A 23049-nucleotide genomic window follows, 5' to 3' on the forward strand; every position below is an offset into this window, starting at 1 on the left:
ATTTTTAATGGTGTCCTCACCCATGGCTTGAGTGCATAGCTTTGGTCAGATGAAAAAAGAAAATGGAAAAAGAGATATATTAGTCTCTAATCATGATGTGGCAGAGGGAGGAAACAACTTAAGTTTTGAAAAAAGGTTACCATTGAAATTATCAGAACACAAAAAAGTTCATGTGATGAAATATGGAAGTAGAAAAAGATAGTAGGAAAGCAGACAAATAAAATTGAATGTAGGACTTTGTGATTGATGAAAGGTCAAATGGAGGAATGAAGGCAAAGTAAGATTTAATGAATGGAAGGAAAACATAAGGTAAGGAAAGTTAGAACGAAGCTGTGATGGAAGGACTGGAGGGTGATTGACAGAAAATACAAAACCAGAAGAAAAGATTGTGCAGATGGCAAGCAGCAAAGAAAATTGGACACGAATAATGAGAAGGGCATGAAGCTAGAAAGGTAAACTCATAAAATGTTAAGAGAATGGACTAAAGTGAAAGGAGGTGAAAAGATGTAATGGTGGAATGGAAATGGACGACATAAATAGAAGGTATGGAGTGAGAATTGGTAAGAATTAACATAAGAAGTTGATACTGGTAAATGTGCAGTTTTGCACAAAAATTAGATTGTACAGTATGCATCTTTTTCATCATTGTACTAAGGGGAGCTAAAACCATGGGCAATTGAATGGTTAGTGTTAGAGTCAATACCTTTCAAAGGGTAGTTATTCCTTGAGGCTCAAAATGTGTGTTAATTTAATTTCATGTCTACTCGCTTGGCGAGACTTATTAACTGTATGTTGTACATTTGCATTATATGTTTGGTGATATAAGTTGGCACAACAACAATGTATGCACAGTTTAATTCTAAACATGAGCAATTTGACATTGTTTACCTACATGATTGAGTGCCTTGTGGTGTGTGGTGTGTCAGTGTTGAACTTACCAACAAGCAGTCCATTGCAATAGGTGCCATTCTGGAATCGCTGGCTGATGACAGATTGGTGGAAGATGTAGGAATCATGCACACGGCCAGGGATCCTTGCGACAACATTGATGAAAACACCAAGATGGTTGACAATGGCCTGCACATTCATTGAATATGTGTGTTTGCTGTTGTGGAAGATGTGTGACGTTTCAGCAGGAGGCACACTCTCCAAATGGGTGCAGTCCACTGCCCCCCACACATGCGGAAATCTGGCAATACCATAAAAGCCTTGCTTGTTGTTAAGTTGTCCTTGAGCAGTGTTGGGGGATTGGAGGTACTGTGGCGTCAGGCTGATTATGGCATCCAGGACAGTGGGTAGGGACCTGGAGAAGGATGCCTGTAATACTCCTGCCACTCTGGTGGTGGTTGGTTGAAAAGTCTCTGAGGCCAGCATGTGAAGAACAGCGAGTAGCTAGGTCTGTGGAGGGATGTTGGTGCAGTGCTGGGATGTGGGCTGCAGCCTTGGCGCTTTCTGGTTGATGAGGCGGACAATGGACCCCCTTTTTAGCCTATAATGGGCTATGACCTCCTCTTGCCAGAGGTGTATGAGGGTTGTCCTTTGTTGGTAGATCTGCTCCCTTCTCAAGCGCTGCCTCTGTGGTGGGGTTGACGGGGGTGTTGGTGGTCTTCTGAGTGCTCCTAATTGCAGTATCAGAAGATCCATGGGGTCATTGAGATTGCCAAGGATGAATTGGGAGTATTCTCCTTTTCTACAAGTGTATTAGCATAATTTTTAAGACCAGGAAATCCCTAGCGGTAGAAAACTAATGGGACTTAGCAGCAGTTTTTCTAATTTAGCAACGTACAAGGAAATCCTTGCAAATATTGGGTTGTGTGTTTTGCGGAGGTTTTATCCTGGGTACATCTACCTTGCATCTCATTTTGATAAGTCACGCTAAGCGAAGTGGTGCTGTGAAAAATTTATGATAACCCAGTAAAAATGTCACTAAGAGGGCTTTGCAGTAACTTGTAAATAAGTCGAAAAAAGAAAAGCCGCCAATAGTGTCATAAAAATGACTCTACGGCAGCGTTAAATCCTTGTAAATATGCCCCTCTGACCCTAAACTGGCTTCAACTCCACCGAAAATAAATTCTCAAAAGTTTCCATTGACAGGGAAAGGTCTAACAGAGGCTGTATAGCTCAATAAAGTCTGCTGATCTTTCTTTTATGGCAAAATATGATACAATCAGTTCTGACAATGATAAATCCCCTAACAAGCCTCACAAGCCTGCTGGTATATGGAGGAATATGCTTAGCACCATTGATGCAATAACAGCTGCACTAAATTTCCACTCTGATAAATTGAACATACAGGTGCAGTTGCCTAATAGTCTTGCTCTTTATGTTGCAGGAAGAGAATCCAAACTACATAAACTGACTGATTTAGTAGTTAAAGCACACAAATAATCAACTAGTAACATGCACTTGTGCCCGTATATTAGATATTGTCTGAAATCTTCAAAAATTGTTGGCACTCTGATGGATAAAGTTAAAAATATGTCCACATCGCAAAGGGTAAACTTGCAGAAATTCCATCTGTAACCCCTGGAAAACAAAGCATCTGCCAAATCCATGATAGTTTAATCTCACAAATTGACCATCCAGCATTGAGCATCAAAAACCTGGCGGAGGAAAATGATAAAACGACTAACATTCAGTATATCTCGGCGATTGAATAGGCAGCCTCAGTAGAGCTGCCATCATGTGAAGTAATGCATGTACAAAATGTATCAAATACACTAAATTGCTTCAATTTAGAAATAAACTGAATAAAAAGGCCCAGAAAAATACTAAGAAAGGCTCATAATAAACACAAGAAATTAGTGATACCTGCGAGAACTGAAGAGACGCCCAAAGATTGCTATCCTATTTTTGAATCTAATACAGAGACCCACCATCATACAAAGCCAAAATTAGCAGTGACAGAAGATGATTGTCTAGATAGGCATCCACTTATTGACATCAATCCGGCAAACAAAATGAATCTCAATCTGAGCAGCAAATAGCGAGATAGTCAAGCCAAGAATCGAAGTAAAAAGGCTTCCAGCAAACGATGAGGAATGCCATGCATTTAAACCAATGTATTGGGATAGAGAATGTATTAAATGTAAGTGTTACAACGTTGAATACAAACAAAAGTAATCAACATCAAATGTCCAACATTACTTGTGGAAAAGACCTTGCTAAGTCTCTGCTTACTTCACTTATAGGGAAACCCCAGGAGACAAGTGATAAAAGGACCCAGCCCACGTATGAATCACATCAATAGGACATATGAAGGCACGAGCCAGACCAATGGCTCCACTAACAATTCCAAGGTTATCTTTCACCCTTTGTATGAATCCAGAGGCCCTCATGATATTTTTAATCGAAGAACTATCCTAAAACTGAAGTGTCAGTGCAATTTAAGCAATTTAAGCAAGATCCCTCTGATAATTCCAGAGAATCTGAGATTCTACCTTTGTCAAATCGTCCACTACTGAAATTGAAAATAAAGAATTTGAATGCAGATCGCACTTTGCAGAGAGGAGAATTGAAGTCAATAAACTTTGAACTACCCGACATTATTGATCCCCTCGGTGTCGTTAAAAAGGAAAGGGCAGCCTACGCCTAAACGAATAGTTCAAAAAAGCCTACCCATCATTTACAAGGTGCAATTGGTCCTCTCTTTAAACCCCAAAAATTGCTATGTCTCACAATGACAAACACAGTCTTTGTATGTTTTAACATAGTACTGGTCTTGGCTCCCGTTGTTCTTATCCAAATCAGAAGCTGACAGTGAGCACTGATGCTTTTCCAACTCTGTCAATCGGCAATTGCCCATGAGATTAAGTTCTTGGAATATCCACGCCCTCACGAGGCTGCTGAAAATTCAAAAGGCAATAATATTCATGCAGAACTTTGAAATACTGATGTTACTAGAAACATGAAAATAGCAAAGCATTCCAATCATTGACTACCAATAATTTATGCCACCCATACATCTCAACAAGGCCAAGCAAAAGCTGGACTATCAATATATGTAGGCATAGATTTAGATCTCAACTTCCAGATACTAAACTTACAATTTATATCGTTGCAATGTGTGAAATTACAAATTCTTCTATTAAACATTTATCTGAATATTTGGTAACTTTGTGGGAAATTGATAAAACACTGGCTTATCAACAGCCAAAAACAAACTTAATTATCTCTGGTGATCTTAATATCCATCTATTATAAATAAAAACATCTGGTAGCCTAATTGTAACATCAGCCAAACTTTTCGTTAACCGCTACGATGACTAGGCTTATTGATGCTTAATGAGATATGCTGAGTCATGAATTAAATCTGGCTGCTCTGATGTAGCTACAGAACGTTCTATGGTGCACAAATGGGATTTTCTTTGCATTTCCTTAATTAGGAAGTTTCAACGAAAAGCATAGGAAAGGCAAATCCCCTTGTAAACACAAATAATTCGTTGTAGACGCCTATGCTATATGAACAAAAGCAGGCTGTTAACAGAGCAACACACAATCTCTCCTCAAATAAAAGCCAAAAATCCTAAAGAGATGGCGCTATGGAATAAGCTGCTATGTGCAAGCAAGTCAAATAACACCAAGGAGGTCTGGTCAATAATGAATGGCCTTGAAAACAGTGGTAACAGGGCCAGTAGTGCAAACATTGCAGAAAATATTTGAGCAGACTACATCACTAAATTGTATTGTCACGAGTGACAATTACTCCTGACTAGAGATTCATTCTGAACAATAAACCAACAGAAACACTTGGAGAATAATTGGGAAGTTCTCTTGATGGAAATAGGCAATGTTCCAACACTGTAAGCAGCATAGTTGAAATAACGAAGCCACCAAGAATTGAGCCACTAAATAAAAACGATACTTCAACACTACTCAAACAAGTTAGATCAATTGGGGTACCGTGCCCAAACAGCCTCCCAAATGCAGTCTTTGGAGCAAATCCGGGTTTGTGGGCAGGGAGCTATTGGCTAATAGCTTTGACAGAGGTCGAGGCAAAGGTTTTTGCCTCCCGTCTCTTAGGGGAACAGGGAGAATGGTCAGTGACAAAGCACTTAGTTCCAATTAATCAATCAGGATTTCGTCGGGGTCAGTCAACAATAACCAATTGGATTGCCCTAACATTGATGACCTAGTGTGCAACCTTTAGAAGGCAGAATCTGAATATTTGGTTTGTTAATTTTTAATGCAGCATTCAACACCATTCCATGAGCTCTGTTTTGGAAAATATTTTTCGGCATTTAGAGTGCCTCCAAAATTACTGGATCTGATCATCCTACTTTATACGCCACAAAATACCTTGTTTTGGAGACCAGGAATGGCCAATACTAGAGGCAGGGAAACTGATACCAATCTTCAATCTGTCCAAGAAAGATCTAGATTCATCCACTATCTCTTTACTAGCCAAAGGGTATTTTATGTACCTCATACTAGGACCAATGTCTTTTAACTATATCAAGACATTATTACCTTCTTTTGCAAGATACGTCTGAAAAAATATTTTCAAACAACAGAGCCTTTATCTCATGGTCAAGTTAATCTTTCAGGTCTTGCTCTTCCATACACCTTTGCACTCACACGAGATCAAGTGGGCCTGAAGTAACAGTCTTTGAACACACTGTCCTGAAACGTCTTGGACTGGCCACACAATTTGTTCCTGGCCCGTTATATAATCTTAACCCTGGAGAGCATTCAGCATTGCAAAAGTTGAAAAAAGACAAAACTTTTACTATAAAGAACTGTGACAAAGGAGGAGAGGGTGTAGTATTGGGCACTCAGAACTATGAATCTAAGTTGCTTGCCCTCCTCGACGATGGCTTGCATACTAAAATAGAGCGTGATCCCACTGCTAGACTATCCAAAACGATTGAATGCCTTACTTCCAGTACCCTAAATGTTGGCGATATATGTGAAAAAGCGTTTGAATATCTTAATGCTACTACTCCTTGCATGACCAACATCTGTGTCATTCCTAAAATACATAAGAATATGGAAAGTCCTCCTTATCACCCAATAGTAACTACTATAGGCTCCATAACCGAACCTTTATCCAAATGTATAGGCTGCATTTTATGACCTCAGGTCCCAAAAATGTGATCTTACATTAAAGACACTGGAGATATTATCAATGTGGTTTAAGGTTTACCGTTCAAACCTAACACTGATAACCTAGTCACCTTAGATATAGAAGCTCTCTGTAGCAATATTCCACAAGAAAGAGCACTGGAAGTTGTAGAGTGGCTCATTGATACACACAACATCCCTTGCCCTAGATCATTCCTTCTTGATTGCCTGAAATTAATATTATATGAAAACACTTTTTAATTTGGTGGCAATTTATTTAAGTAGACCGAAGGTGTCAGCATAGGGAAATCTGTTTCCCGTTCAGTGGCAAACATATCCAGGGCCCTCTTTGAACATAGACATATTCACAATGATATGGCTCCATTCTTTGAATCAGTCACATACTGGTATAGATTCATCGATGACTTTATTTTCATTTGGACTGATACTGCTGAACAACTGAAACATTTTTCTCTTGTTTGAACCTTTGTGATTCTAACCTCAAGTTCGCAAAACATACTAGCAAACATCAGGTCGAATTTTTAGACATATTGATTCGCAATAATAATAAAAGACGGCTCGAAGTGGATCTATATGTCAAACCAACAGCCAGAAACACACTATTCCATTACAAAATGTACCATCCATGTGCCTGAAAACAGAGCATTACCTTTCAGCAATTCCTTCGCCTCCAGAGGAATTGTTCCAACTTTCAAGACTGCAACACTATGGGGGATATTTACAAAGACGTAACTCCGATTTATCCCCACCTTACCGCATCAAAAGCAGAGATAGATTTAACACCCCATTCACAAGCTGGTGCAAACTGCGGACATCGCCAGTATTCCCGCGATAACTGCCCCAAAATTTACCTCCACAGTGGAGACCACCAACTAACCCTGATGAGATGCAGAGTAGGCGTTCCCGTGCAAAAACACAAGGAAAAACCAAAACACCACTTTCACAACGAAATGCCAGATCCGCAATGTGAGTCAAAACCAGGCGATACGCCGCGGTAGCAGCAGGGAATTAACACCTGCCTACAGCAGGTGTAAAACCAGATGACTACCTGCAGCAGGCAACGGAGCCCCGTACACAGCCACATCTAAAGAACAAAAGACGCCATGGAGCTACTCATCATGCAGCTCGGAGCCCAACAGGGTCACAACACCCACCGCCACCAACTCAGGACCCAGACCTGCCCCCGGCCCACCACAGAGGCAGCGCAGAGTAAGACAGCTGACCTACCGAAAATGCACCAGTCTCACAGACCTAAATCCAGAGGAAGTCATTGCCCACTACAGGCTTAAAAGGACAACCATCATCCGCATCATGACCCACATCTCCCACAGGTTGATGGTCTCAAAACAGTCGAGAACCAACATCCCTCCGCACACAAAGCTGCTGGCTGTGCTGCACCTGTTGGCCTCTGGTACCTTCCAACCAACAACTGCCAGAGTTGGAGGAGTCTCACAGCCTGCCCTATCAAAGTTCAACACACCTGTTCTGGATGCCATCCTCAGCTTCATACCCCAGTACCTTCCCTTCCCCCACACTGTGCAGGAACAACAGGAGACCAAACAAGGCTTCTACGCCATAGCCGGATTCCCGGCCGTGTTGGGGGCAATAGACTGCACACATGTCCCACTTGTGCCCCCTGTGGACACTGCACACCACTACTGCAACAGAAAGCACACACATTCCATCAATGTGCAGGCAATAGTGGACCACTGGGGACTCTTCACCAATGTTGTTGCAAACTACCAAGGCAGTGTGCACGATTCCTACATCTTCCGACAGTCCGTCATCAACCAGTGCTTACAGGATGGCATCTATGGAACTGGACTGCTCGTTGGTAAGTGCCAAATCAACACACCAGACACCTCAAGGCCACCATCACGCTACGCACAACTGTGGGAATGCACAAGTGACCAAACCACATACAACATGGTAATCAACATGCCCACCTACCTGACACAACAACATTACTCCATTGTGGTCCTGGGCTACAACTGCACACCATACAGGTATATCAAGGCACCACAGCCACACAGCAGCTGAACGTGTGTAGATGCGGAATGCAGCCATGTGCGAAGGATGCAAGTGACCCGTGAATGGAAATGTACACAACAAGTGAGGCGTGGATGTGCAGGACAGACATGGGTATGCAAACCACAAATATGTCCATGCAGGCCACAACTGCTGGTGATCGGAGAGTAGTGAACAGTGGACACACCATTTCACACCAGGCCGTGGCCCGATAGCAAAAATGTCGCTCACTGCGTCCCCCCCTGTGTGAATGAGCATAGTAGGTGGTCCCTGAGTATGCCAGGGCTGCGCAGGGGTGTGGACAAAAACCGTGTGGTGCAGAGCGTGGTTCTCTTGCAGAAAGGCCAACATCACTGACAGAGCGGCGCCTCGCAGTCCGCCACGAGGCCGATGCTGTGAGCACTGGGCCTGCGACCCTGTGCACCTGCTGCACCCAAGGACGCTGACACCCAGACCAGGTCTGCCTGCCCCAGCATCCCAAGGCTGCACTGCTAACTCGCCGACACCGTTGTGTGTCAAAGAGGGACCACCATGTGCCGGGGCCAGCGCCAAGACACAGTCTCGCAATCTCTGCAGCCTCCGCAGACAATAGCTGGCCACATTATTCCTTCCTCATTGACATACTCCACCGACGTCACATTCTTCACAGTAGGTCCCACATGCGGAACTGTGTCCTAAGTCCTGAATGGCAGTGACCCCTTGTACGTAGTGGCCACAGCACTAGACCCCCTTCGATCAGTGTGGCATATTTCCGTACGCAGTCCGGCAACACGTGGTGCCACTAACCCTGTGCGCCGTGAGTGACCGTCAGCCTCCAGCGGAACATCGTTGGCGTCTGAGCCTGTGGCCTGGGGGTTGACATCAGCAACGGGCATGTACAGACTTGGTGTCTGGCATGAGTCTGTGGCATTCATGTTCATCATGTTGCTGGACACAGCTGGCATGTGCCCTCTGGAGCATGCCCTGGGGGTCCACCTTCCACTGTCCACCAGACACTCCGCGACCTGCTCCTTTTACATCTACGGATACCTGCTCTGCCCCATGACCTACCCCAGACTCCTCCAGTCAGCGTCCCGTGGCGGTGGGACCGTGTTGGCCGCTGTGCATCTGGGCCACTAAGCCTGTGTGACTCAAGTCATCCCCCTTGTTGTTCTGACATTGCATTTCTAGATGTGTGATGACTGTTGCACTTGTTGCCTGCACCAGCTACTCCCTGAGGGCTGGCTTACACTCACCCCACACACAACCAGCACAGGCGTCACTGGATTATTGGGCCTGTCATCACATCCTGCTGAACCAAGTATTGACTCTTTTCTCCCTGCACTGTCACAGGTGATCAAGGATATGCACGCTGCCCTTGGATGATGACAACCCTCCAAGACCCGAACACACCCGCCCAGAGGCAGTACAATGCGGCCCACATACGCACCAGGGGCATAATTGAAAGCGCATTTGGTGTGTTGAAGTCAAGTTTCAGGTGCCTGGACGGTACAGGTGGAAAGGTCCTGTACAGCCCGAAGATCGTGTGCAAGATGATCGTTGCATGTTGTGTATTGCACAACATCTATGTACGCACCAATGCCCCATGGATCCCAGTTTCTGAAGTACTGGACAGTGATGTGAATGATGGGGCAGACATCCCACTTCAGCTGCGGCAGGAATGGCCCATAGGAACACCATAATTGACAATGACTTCTCATGAGCATGTGAAATTGTGGCCGCCCCTGGCAATCATGGGACAGTATGAGTTGCCCACAAACACAGCATGTGTGAATGAAACATATTTGCAGGTTGTACTTGTACATTGTCATGTCACAGTTTCCTGCTGTGCCAGATGTGATTTGCCATGTCGTGCACATTTGCAGCACCAGTTGTGTCCTGTGTTCTGTTGTGGAGGTGTTGCTGTTTGTGCCGGGATGTTGTCAATGTCGAGGTGCACTTCGACTTATGTGGGTTTTCTGCACGGTAGTTGCTTTTCTCGTGGGTCTCTGATGTGTCTGCCACTGGTCCCTTTCAGGCGGTGTGCCCGTCAATTCTGTTCTTTCACGGAGATGAGATGTTGCAGACTTGCGTGACTTGTGCTCTATGTCGAGTTGTGCCTCTTGGGCATGGTCTGTCCACAGATGTGCGGATCACGTCAGGGGTTGTTTGTGCAGGTGGTTGTGTCCAAGTGTAACTTGCTCCTTTTCGGTTGTGATCTGCACTCAGCCACCACAGTGTTGGGCCGTGTACATTGTCATGTTGATTGCACTGCAGCAATGCTACTAGTCATGTTGTGTCTCATGCATTGTCTGTGTGGCTGAAGTATGTGCATGTTTGCTGTGTTAAGCATGTGTGCATGTGTTGGTTGTGTGCTTGTTGATGTGTTGTGCGGGTGCCCCTTTGGGCACATGGGGTACGCAGGACTTCTTGGTGTTTGTTTGTGTGCCATTGTGCCATTGTGCCACTCCGTGGTCGGTGTATTCTTTGGTGTTCATCCGTGGAGGTTGGGGGGTACATGTTGTCCTCTGCAGTGGCTCAGGGAGCATCCGTGGTACTACACAGTTGATGTCTTTTTTGGTGGCAATTTCTATCTGCTGTTCTTGTGCTTTTTTCCGCATTACGTGTGAGGATTGCTGGCCTTGCGCTGGTTGTCATTGTTTTCTTATCGCATTTGGGCACATCGCGTCTTTTTCCGCATTGGAGTTTGTGTTTTTATCTCTGTTGCGGTGGTTGTGTCGAGGGCATTGGCCACGATTTCAGCAGTCTATCGCATGGTACCGCGGTCTTGTGAATTCCACGTTGAAACAGGGTTATTTTCCTGCGATCGGCTGCGATGTGTAAAGGTGCGTTACCATTTTCTGGTGATGTTTAGCATGCGTTCTTGTGAATATACCCCTAAATCTATTCACATGAGTGAAAAGTTTTACTATAGAGACTACCCTCACCGGCTAGTCAGAGAATCATTCAAAAGAGCCAGATTCTTTGACAGTGATCATCTTTTGCGTCAACAACAAAGACGGCTAACCCCTAATCTAGTGTGTGTTTCAACACCCTAAATGAGAAGGTGAGACAAACAATAAATTCTAATTGCCATCTCTTAAATAGTAACGCCACACCAGAGTCCAAATTTCCATCCTTATTGGTGGGGATGGGAGCTTTAGATACTGACTCAGAATCAGAATCAGAATATACTTTATTCGATTTTAAACATTAAAATCATAAAATAAAACATTTGTCACAAGTAAGAAACCACATTTAAAAGTTTCAGAAATATGCATACTCCTTTCAAATAGAATTCCCACTGTTACATGAAGTATAAGACAAAGTTATTCACAGGGTGGTAGTACGGTGGAGTAGCATTATCATAACTGATACTAACCTGTTATACTTTTCCTTACTCGCAATATATTTTTCAGAAAACCAGACATAACCCCCACACAGTAAACATTCTCCAGTAATTGCAAATAAAGAAAAGCCGGACGGCATTGCCTCCACCCCCCCGCCTTTAATAATGGCATTATCCACCATCTTGCCCTTTCCCCTTTATAACATTTACAGAAGAGGATAACATGAATTGTAGATTGTGGTGATACAATATCACAAGGGCAGTTGCAAAGATCTCCGGACCAATCATTATTGGCTGGGTGGCTGACCAAGCGATGGAAACTTCCAAACCTGAATCTTGTTAGCACGTATCTATCATATCCCACGGTACACCAGTCTAGATATGGTTGAATACGAAATGTTACCAGAGTCATTTGGTGCTGAGCCACCGATTTTTTCTTCATTTCCAAGGCCACTCGGAACATTTCTAGATGGGCCATGCATAATTTTTTTAACTCCTTCCTTGAAATGGAACTCATGGATTTCGGGGAAGTATAAAAATCAGATATTCCAAGATCCATCAGAATTTTTTCACATAATTCAACCAAGTGATCTTGCAAGCATGGTCCAGCTTCATAGAATCCCTAATAATTTCTCTGTTCAGTCCTGTGCTACTGGAGGTCAAGACTCGATGCCATAATAAAACTGGTTGTACTTTAATAATGTCAGTAATGTAATAAATCCCTAGCTCGCTATGGTAATTAAAAACTGGGGAACTCGGTGGCACTGCTAAAATAAACCTTAAAAAGGTGTTTTCCACTAGTTGAATTGATGATACATCATTACAACCCCATTTTCCCGCCCCATACATTGCTATACTTATGCACCTGGCCTGATAGATTTTAAGAAGAATTGCCTGGGACCTTTTGCCCATTTTTTGTGCAAAATTAACAAGAGCCCCTGTTGACCTCATAAAAAGGAGACGCCTGGTCTTTACTGCGGGTACCCAGGAACATGTATGCTCAAATAGGAGACCCAGGTAAGAGAGCGTATTGGTGGAATCAATCCTATTTTCGCCTACTGGTCTACTACTGCATTTGCGTCTCCACCTCCCACATGACATTACAAAGGTCTTTTTCATGTTCAATTTTAGGCCACGAACATCCATAAAATCAATATGAGAGGCAATCGCTCTTTGTAAGCCCAGCTGAGTTTGGGCCATGAGCACTGCGTCATCCGCGTAAAGGAGGGAAACAATAGGCTTTTTATTGATCAGTGATGCTTCATATAAAGAGGCCCAAGCTTGTTCTTTTAGTTCTTTCTTGCGTTTTTTTCTTGCCGAATTATAAGCCTGCCTGCATGCTCGTATTTGCACATGATCCCTCACAACCCTGTGAAGAGCAGCCTTCAAGTGGCTATATGATTTGGTACAAGTTGAATCAAACCATCCATTTTTCTGAACATGGGTATCCTTCTTTTGTATTCTCTAGCACATTTTGAGTTAATAAAATAATTTGGGAAAATGCGCTCAGGATATCATCATGGGTAGAACTTTCCTGTAAGCATTGCATAATAGGGTCATAGGCTTTGGTAATAATCTGTTTGTTCATCTCCTCTGGGATTTTCCTGTCCCAGGGCAGGGCATAACCATTTTGTTGGGACAAAGCAATGTTTTGGGTCCAGGGCATATTACTATTTATTATCTGGGAGTCCTTTTTTGGTAAAACTATATTAATGCTAAGGGGAAGATGATCGCTCATGATGGAGTGGATTTTGAAATTCTCCAACCACGTAGCATAATGATTGGGAACAATGATAAAATCTATTATAGATTGAAATCCTCTGCCAATAAATGTATAATCAAAGTCTACACTTGGAGTACACAGCATATTTGTGAAACCCAAGTCATGTAGATGCATAATTTCATTAAGCATCTTCCCCCTTTCAGAGTGTGGAAATGCTTTGTATCTTCTTCGGTTTCTGTGTCTAAAACCCCACAACCGACCTGTGTACAAAGACTAACATTAAAATCACCTCTCCAAATGGTAATCAAATTGGGTCCTTCTAGCCCCTCTGCTTCTCCCAGGTCTTTAAGATCACACCCATTTGGCCCATTTCCATGTTATTATAATAATTTACAACAGGCACAACAATATTTGTGTCAAGGTAAATACGTACAATTTGATAGAATGTAGCCACTTTTATCATTTCAATTTTTCTAACCCCTAGTAAGTTTGAAATATACACGCATATCCCCCCTTTATGTCTCCCATGGCTAGACCGTTTTTCTGGCGAGTGGTAGGTTTTATAACCATCTATATGAATTTCGACAATAAGCCAGGTCTCTTGAAGACATGGGGGCCCATTAAGATGGCGGAAAGGAAAATCACCCCGACCGCCATGGAAGCGGAAAACAACCACCCGCCGGGACCGTGGAAAAACCGGCAGTCAAATTAGGAACAACTGCCAAAAATGACCAACCGTGGTGGAAGCGGGTAATGAAAAAATGCCCGTCGTGGGCGGTGATGTCCAAAATCCGACCGCGGCGGTTGGAAATGCAGCGCAAAATCTACAACCCGCCACAAGCGTAGCGGAGACACAGCACGGGAAATTAGGATATCCCGATGGTCCCACGTCACAATCCACTTTTTCCGAACGCCACGGTCGCACACTGCAGTGAATGGGAGAGCCAGCGGAAGAGCTGCAGCACAGTCACCGCAGCGGACGAGCCATACAAAACATGGCAGATGATGCTAAAACCCCACAATAATGCCAAAGATTGCACAAATCAAAGTAGCCTTGCCCCCAAATACACAAAACACATCTCAATGAAACAAATACATGCCAAACAGAAACATACAATTCCCAGGACAACACCCACAACACACCTGACAGCAAAACCACATTTGGACACACCCACACAGCTGAGTATAAAACCAAGCCCTTCAATGACCACAATCCTTTGCAACACTCCAGAAGAGAAGGGCATACACCATGTCTGAGAGGAGAGGCAAAAGAACACAGCACACTCAACACCACCACCACCATCACACCATCACCAACAAGCCCCCAGCACATAATACACCTCACACACCAACACCACACCGACCACCCACACCCCTGCACCCACAAACACTTTGCACACCACACACCATGTCCACACATAAAATGCCCAAATACACAGAGAGTGAGTTGACAGTCATGGTCAATGAGATAGTCAGAGTGGAACCACAACTGTTTGGTAGCCTGGTCCAACAGACACCATTAGCCACAAGGACTCAAATGTGGGAAAGGATAGTACAAAGGGTCAATGCAGTAGGGAACACCCCGCGACCCAAGAAGGAGATCATGAAGCGGTAGTATGATCTCAAGAGGGTTGTAAAGAGAGGAGGAGCAAGAACTGGGAGCTGGCTAACCGGACTGGCAGTGGCCCTCCAATCCCACTGAAAACATTCACACCATGGGAGGAGAAGGTGCTTGCCATACTGCATCCTGAGAGTCTCACAAGAGTATCCAGGCGAGTGGAGGCTGATAAGTACAAACACATGTTAACCAACACACTGATATGTACTGTCTTGCACAAACAAAAACCCACACCACCCAAGACAAATCCCATACATCTGCACCACACACCCACTAAAACCTTTCTCACAGATCCAACCTTCACTCACTCCCATTTATCCTAATGTAGCCAGCAATATTACCATGGGAGCATGAGCACAGGCAGCCTGCGCTACTATTCCCACCGTGCCCCCTGTCCCACACCCCAGCAGGATGGAGCACACCCTCCCACTCACAAGCATGTGGTAGCCATTGCAGTGTTCACCTTCACATAATAGGTAGGTAGCCATCTTGTCTGGGAGCCTGTTTGGTGGTGGGAAGCCTGTAACACTACTCCCAGCATGCTCCCTGGCCCACACCCCAGCAGGATAGAGCACTCCCCCACCCACACGCAGTTGGAAGCCATTGTATTGTTCACCAAACGAACTAACAGGTAGGTAGCCATCTTGCCTGGGAGAGTGTTTGGGGGTGGGAGGCCTGTAGTACTACTCCCACCATGCCCTCTGTCCCACACCCCAGCAGGACAGAGCATGCCCCTCCCACCCACAAGCAAGTGGCAGCCATTGCATTGATCACCTTCACCTAACAGGTAGGTAGCCATTTTTCCTGGGAGGGTGTTTGGGGGTGGGAGGCCTGCACTACTACTCCCACCATGCCCCCTGTCCCACACACCGGCAGGATGGAGCACACCCTCCCACCCACATGCATGTGGCAGACATTGCAGTGCTCACCTTCACCTAACAGGTATGTATACATCTTGCCTGGGAGGCCTGTTTGGTGGTGTGAGGCCTGTAACACTACTCCCAGCATGCTCCCTGGCCCACGCCCCAGCAGGATAGAGCACTTCCCCACCCACAAGCAGTTGGAAGCCATTGATTTGTTCACCAAATGAACTAACAGGTAGGAAGCCATCTTGCCTGGGAGGGTGTTTGGGGGTGGGAGGCCTGCACTACTACTCCCACCAGGCCCCATGTCCCACACCCCAGCAGGATGGAGCACACCCTACTACCCACAAACCTGTGACAGCCATTGCAGTGTTCACCTTCACCTAACAGATAGGTAGCCATCTTGCCTGGGAGGATGTTTGGGGGTGGGAGGGCTACACTACTACTCCCACCATGCCCCCTATCCCATACCCCAGCAGGATGGAGCACACCCTACCACCCACAAGGCTGTGGCAGCCTTTGCAGTGTTCACCTTCCCCTAACAGGTAGGTAGCCATCTTGCCTGGGAGGCCTGTTTGGTGGTGGGAGGCATGTAACACTACTCCCAGCATGGCCCTGGCCCAAACCCGAGCAGGATAGAGCACTCTCCCACCCACAAGCAATTGGAAGCCATTGCATTGTTCACAAATGATCTAATAGGTAGGTAGCCATCTTGCCAGGGAGGGTGTTTGGGGGTGGGAGGCCTGCACTACTACTCCCAACATGTCCCCTGTTCCACACCCCAGCAGGATGGAGCACACCGTCCCACCCACAAACATGTGGCAGCCATTGCAGTGTTCACCTTCACCTAACAGGTAGGTAGCCATCTGGCCTTGGAGGGTGTTTGGGGGTGGGAGGCCTGCACTACTACTCCTACCATGCCCCCTGTCCCACACCCTAGCAGGATGGAGCACACCCTATTTCCCACAAGCATGTGGCAGCCATTGCAGTGTTCACCTTCACCTAACAGGTAGGTAGCCATCTTGCTGGGGAGGCCTGTTTGGTGGTGAGAGGCCTGTAACACTACTCCCAGCATGCTCCCTGACCCACACCCCAACAGGAAAGAGCACTCCCCCATCCACAAGCAGTTGGAAGACATTGCATTGTTCACCAAACGAACTAACAGGTAGGTAGCCATCTTGCCTGGGAGGGTGTTTGGGGGTGGTAGGCCTGCACAACTACTCCCACCATGCCCCCTGTCCCATACCCCATCAGTATGGAGCACACCCTCCCACCCACAAGCATGTGGCAGCCATTGCAGTGTTCACTTTCACCTAACAGGTAGGTAGCCATCTTGCCTGGGAGGGTGTTTGGGGGTGGTAGGCCTGCACTACTACTCCCACCATGCCCCCTGTCCCACACCCCAGCAGGATGGAGGACACCCTCCCACCCACAAGCAGTTGGAAGTCATTGCATTGTTCATCTTCACCTAACAGATAGGTAGCCCCGTATGTGCACCCACACATTTGTAACTAATGAAAGCATGCCATATGGCAACAATAGCCCTCTCATTGCACAAATATGCACACCGAACCCGCATGACATGCACAGTGTGCACACAGGTAAGCAAAGGGAACTGTCACAGATAACAAAGAGTGACACACCAGTGTATATGCACAAGGAAGACTGGGCACAACCATGCACAACACACACTGATGAGTGCATTGCCATGTGGCACAATCAGCAAGTACCATTACAATGTCTAGGAAGCTTGTGTGGACTCATTAATCTAAATCTGTGCAAGACAGGAAAAAGTCATGCAGTACAATACAATGGCCAGTCCATGGCTAGATGTGACGATTGCCAGGTCAGACAACTCACCAAGGTAACAACAATGAAAAGATGTTGTGCCGCTCCCTGCATGGCAACGGGTCCCTGTGAACATGACTCCAGTACGATTTGCATGGTATGAACTTATTGCCAGTGCATTCGGCAGCCGCGCTTTTACCCTGCTGCATTTTTAAAGCGTTATTGCATCGTGCATCTTAATTCTCGCGGCGCTCTGATATTGTGCTTACTTTGTCGACGCCCACCCTCTTGGCCAGAACTCCCCCCTTGTACCTCTCTTGTCGGCGTTCGCAGGCCGGGGAAACTTGTGAGGCACACCGGCACCATAACAGCTCACTTCCTCGCATTTGGCGGGGATCAGACAGATTAGTCGGGTCCGACATCTTGGGTTGGGTAGTCAGTGAGGCGAGGCACTCCGCGGCCATCTTGCGTAAGGCAAGAGGCTAGTAGGCGGTCCTCCGCACTCTGAGGTGCTATTAAAGCAACTTGTAGGCAAGGTCAGTCAGAACTTATTGCCAGCGCATTCGGCAGCCGCGCTTTTACCCTGCTGCATTTTTAAAGCGTTATTGCATCGTGCATCTTAATTCTCGCGGCGCTCTGATATTGTGCTTACTTTGTCGACGCCCACCCTCTTGGCCAGAACTCCCCCCTTGTACCTCTCTTGTCGGCGTTCGCAGGCCGGGGAAACTTGTGAGGCACACCGGCACCATAACAGCTCACTTCCTCGCATTTGGCGGGGATCAGACAGATTAGTCGGGTCCGACATCTTGGGTTGGGTAGTCAGTGAGGCGAGGCACTCCGCGGCCATCTTGCGTAAGGCAAGAGGCTAGTAGGCGGTCCTCCGCTCAGCGTAATAGTACTTTAGGATGGATAGACCGACGCGCAGCGCTCGCGCGCAGCGGGTGCGTCGTAGGCGCGCCGGAGGTGCGCCAGAGGTAAGCACGTTTGCGCCCGTTCGCGCAACGGACGCGCTTAGGGCCGCTACCTCTGGCCCCTCTGGGCCACGTAGCATCGCCTACTCTCGGGCGGAGCTACTTAGGCTTAGACCTTGCCAGAACCCGGCTAGGCATACATCCAGCAGGCAAATTTCCTGTGGGTTGCTTAATGTCAGATCGCTCTGCAAGCACTATACGGAAATTGCCTTTTTAATCAAATCAGAAAAACTCGACGTCCTGTTTCTTACAGAAACGTGGACTCGGGAGGACTGTGAGGTCGAGCTGGGCTTAGCCTGCCCCTCAGGCTACAAAATCAGCCACATCCCTCGTCCACTTCATCGTGGAGGGGGAATCGGGTTCATTTACAAAGATTCGTTGACCCTCTCCCAGCTAAAGATCCGAGAGGTACCTGGATTCGAATTAATGGGTTTTTCAGTCAAACAGCAGGAGCTGATGTTTTGTTCGGGTGTCTTGTGTTATCGTCCCCCGGGACCGGCACCTTCTATTCCGCTCCTCATTGATTTGATCTATGAACTCTCTAGCTCCCATTCCAAATTATTGATTCTTGGTGACTTTAATTTATGGGCAGGTGGCTCACTGGACAATGCATTTCTCTCCCTCAGTCAAGCCTGTTTGGACATCAAGCTGGAACAGCTGGTGAATGCCACCACGCATCAGAAGGGTCACATCCTGGACTTAGTATTTGCGGACCCACAATGGGTATCAATGGAGGATATTAAGTGCCAGTTTTGGACAGACCATTTTTTGATTATGTTCTCTCTGCATTCAGAGGATCACACCTTGCGTGAGGCAGGATTACCCCAAGCTAAGTTAGAGAGACCTTGGTCCCGGATTCTGAAAATTTCCCCACTACCAAATATCTTAGGTAGGGATTTTAAGCTTGGCAATACTGCTGAAGAGAGTTATACTCTCCTCTGTCAGTCTATCTCGAGCTCGCTGGATCAGTTGGCACCCCTCCGGAAGTCACGAGGGAGGGTGAATCGAGCTAGCCCTTGGTATACGAGTGAATTACGCCAGCTTAAACTCGACTGCAAACGGGCAGAAAGGGCGTGGAGGAAACAGTACTCAGAGTCGGAGAAAACTGTGTTCCGGCCCGCCATACAAAAATACAAGGCTCAGATCAAGTTGGCCAAAGCGACCTATCTGGAAGCCACCTTGAATCAGGCCTCAAACAAGGCACAGGCCCTCTTTAAAATCGTCAGGGACCTTGCCCACCCTACATGTGTGGCTAGTTCCGTTCCTTCATCGCAAGCTCTTTGTGATTCACTCGCTGACGCCTTTGAGGAGAAAATCTGTAGAATCCTGGAGGGTCTGCAGGCCCCAGTTAATGCCCCCCCTGGTTTGGGAGCTCCGGAAGCGGTGGCCAGTCGACCCCAGCAGAGGACTACTCTCCTCTGTCTGGAAGCTCCGGCCACGCCGTCCAGTCGACCCCGACCAGAGAACCGGGCCCTTAGCTTGGGAGCTCCGGCGACTGAGGCCAGTCGACCCCAGCTGAGTGGCTCTCCCCTTCCCGCTCTGGACCAGACTCTCAGTCTGGGAGCTCCGGTGACTGAGGCCAGTCGACCCCAGCTGAGTGGCTCTTCCTCTCTTCCCTTGGATCAGGCTCTCAGTCTGGGAGCTCCGGCGATGGTGGCCAGTCGACCCCAGCTGAGTGGCTCTCCCCTTCCCGCTCTGGACCAGGCTCTCAGTCTGGAAGCTCCGGTGACTGAGGCCAGTCGACCCCAGCTGAGTAGCGCTTCCTCTCCTTTCCTGGACCAGGCTCTTAGTCTGGAAGCTCCGGCGATTGTAGCAAGTCGACCCCAGCTGAGTGGCTCTCCCCTTCCCGCTCTGGACCAGGTTCTCAGTCTGGGAGCTCCGGTGACTGAGGCCAGTCGACCCCAGCTGAGTAGTTCTTCCTCTCCTTTCCTGGACCAGGCTCTCAGTCTGGGAGCTCCGGCGATTGTGGCCAGTCGACCCCAGCTGAGTGGCTCTTACCTCCCCGCGCTGGATCAGGCTCTCAGTCTGGGAGCTCCGGTGACTGAGGCCAGTCGACCCCAGCTGAGTAGCTCCTCCTCTCCTTTTTTGGACCAGGCCTTCAGTTTGGGAGCTCCGGCGATTGTGGCCAGTCGACCCCTGCTGAGGAGCTTTCCCCTTCCCTCCTTGGAGGAGTTTGGCAGTTTAGCCCTTACGATCTCCTCTGGGTCGCCTCTTGATCCTCTCCCTCCAAAATTCTGGAGGCTGTTCCAGGCGGAACTGCTTCAGCCTTTGCACTCCATCTGCTGCCAGTCGTTCGAAACAGGAATCGTACCGGGTTGTTGGAAGAAGGCAGTGGTATCCCCTCTCTTAAAAAAATCTACGCTTGACCCCACCTGTCTTTCCAATTACCGGCCAATCTCCCTGCTCCCTTTTCCAGTTAAAATCATGGAAAAATTGGTCACCCGCACTCTGTCCGGCTTCTTAGAAGGGAACACCTGGCTGGATGAGACGCAATTTGGCTTCCGCCCAGCTCATGGGACGGAATCCGCGTTAGTGACCGTGTTAGACAACCTGCGGGCGCGAGTCGACAGTGGTCGAGCAGCCTTTTTGGTGCTGCTCGACATGTCGGCCGCGTTCGACACGGTCAGCCATCCTACCTTAATATCGAGGCTGGAAGAGTGCGGGGTTAAAGATAAGGCCAGGGACTGGCTCATTTCCTATTTGAACGACCGTCAGCAACGGGTCTCGCTTCCTCCCTTTAGTTCAGTGGAGCGGAAGGTGGGACAAGGAGTACCTCAGGGCTCAGCCATCAGCCCGATACTCTTTAATATTTACCTCCGCCCCTTAGTCCAGCTCATTAAATCCTTTGGTATCTCCGCATTTAATTATGCGGATGATACCCAGCTGGTCTTTTCACTCGAGGGACAGGATGCAGTCCCGTTGGAGACTTTCCATCGGTGCATGCAGGCTACTGCGGAATGGCTCCGCTTGAACTCATTACAGTTCAACGGAGCTAAGACAGAGGTCCTGCACTGCTCTAACGATCGAGTTCCCAGAGATCTCCCAACCGACTTCTGGCCCCAGTCATTCTCAGACACAGTGTCAGCCACACCATCGGCGCGTAATCTGGGTGTCATTTTTGGGTCCAACTTGCAGTTGGACCTGCACGTAAACAAAACAACTTCAACGTGCATGATGCTTATTCGCATGTTACGCAAGGTTTTACCTCTTCTCCCTGAGCATGCCAGGCCTGAAGTAGTGCGGAGTACCATCTTAAGTCGACTCGACTATTGCAACGCACTACTTCTGGAAGCCCCGGTAACACTTCTGGGCAAGCTCCAAAGGGTACAAAACCTTGCAGCCAAACTGGTCCTTTCTCGCCCCTACTACAGCTCTTCCACGGCCGCGCTACAGGTACTCCATTGGCTCCCGGTCCATCTACGGGTCCGCTATAAAGCAGCATGTATTGTGTTTAGAGCTATCCATGGCTTGGGCCCGATCCCTTTGCAAAGAATGTTTGCCTGGTATCTTCCATCTCGAGCCCTTCGCTCCTCTTCATCCAGGCTACTAGTAGTCCCGCGGTTCCAGAGAGTGAGGATGGGCGGCCGCTCGTTCAGAGTAGCGGCGGCAAAACTCTGGAACTCCTTGCCATTGTCCTTAAGGAGTCTGGAAGATCTTTCAGCCTTTAGGAAGGCGCTGAAAACTCACCTCTTCCCCAGGACAGGCTAGCTGCTGTAATTTGCTGGATTAACGTTCAAAGCGCCAGGATGCCCTTGGTGGTGACAGGCTTGCGCTATACAAATATACCACAATACAATACACAATGCATTGGTACCTCACAACATATACGAGTAATGTATGTACCTCTGCACCATGTTAGGAGGCACAGTATTGCACATAGAAAACGATGTGAAGATCTGTCAATTGTGTAGTATACAGACAGTGGATGACATACAGCTAACAGAATGCTTGCAGAGTGCACAATAATGACCATTCCCCATCTAATCCACAGGTGACCAAGAACTTACTGCTAAGGACCAGCAGAGCCAGTCTCCCCACCCGGTACATGGACTCTCGGATGTAGACTCCCAGGATTTTCAGGACTATGAGCTCGAGGCCGGCCCATCTGGTGTGCCAGGGAGCAACAGGTCCCAGGACCCCATCCTTCCCACTACAACGACTGCTGCAACACCAACTGCACAGCAGAACCCTGCTGTTACGGCCTGTGCGTCCACCGCCACCACCACCACCACCAGTGCCACCTGCAACGCCCTCCCTGCCCCAGGGGATGTCCACCCCACACCAACAACTGAGGATGGCAGGGAGAGTGTGCGGGGACCCACAGTGGTGAAGTGATAGGTCCGTGGCAGCAGGGCAGGTGGGCGGGAAAGGGTCACCCTCAGACACCAGGAGGTTGGGACCCCATCCCTGGAACACATCACCAGAGTCCTTGGGGCATACAAACAGGCCCAGGGACAAACTGGTCGGTCGGACGATCTTTTACGCAAGCTCATCCTGCTGGTGAGGTCCATCGACACACCCATTTAAGAAAAGGTAGACCTCATGGGCCAGCAAGTGGCGTTACTGAAGGACAGGCCTGCATCCCAACAAACACCTCCACCCCCCTTCTGTTTTGCCTCAGGGTGACTTTTCACCTTCCTCCCTTG

This window comes from Lissotriton helveticus, chromosome 2_1 (assembly GCF_964261635.1).
Source record: "Lissotriton helveticus chromosome 2_1, aLisHel1.1, whole genome shotgun sequence".
NCBI classification, from domain to species: Eukaryota; Metazoa; Chordata; class Amphibia; order Caudata; family Salamandridae; genus Lissotriton; species Lissotriton helveticus.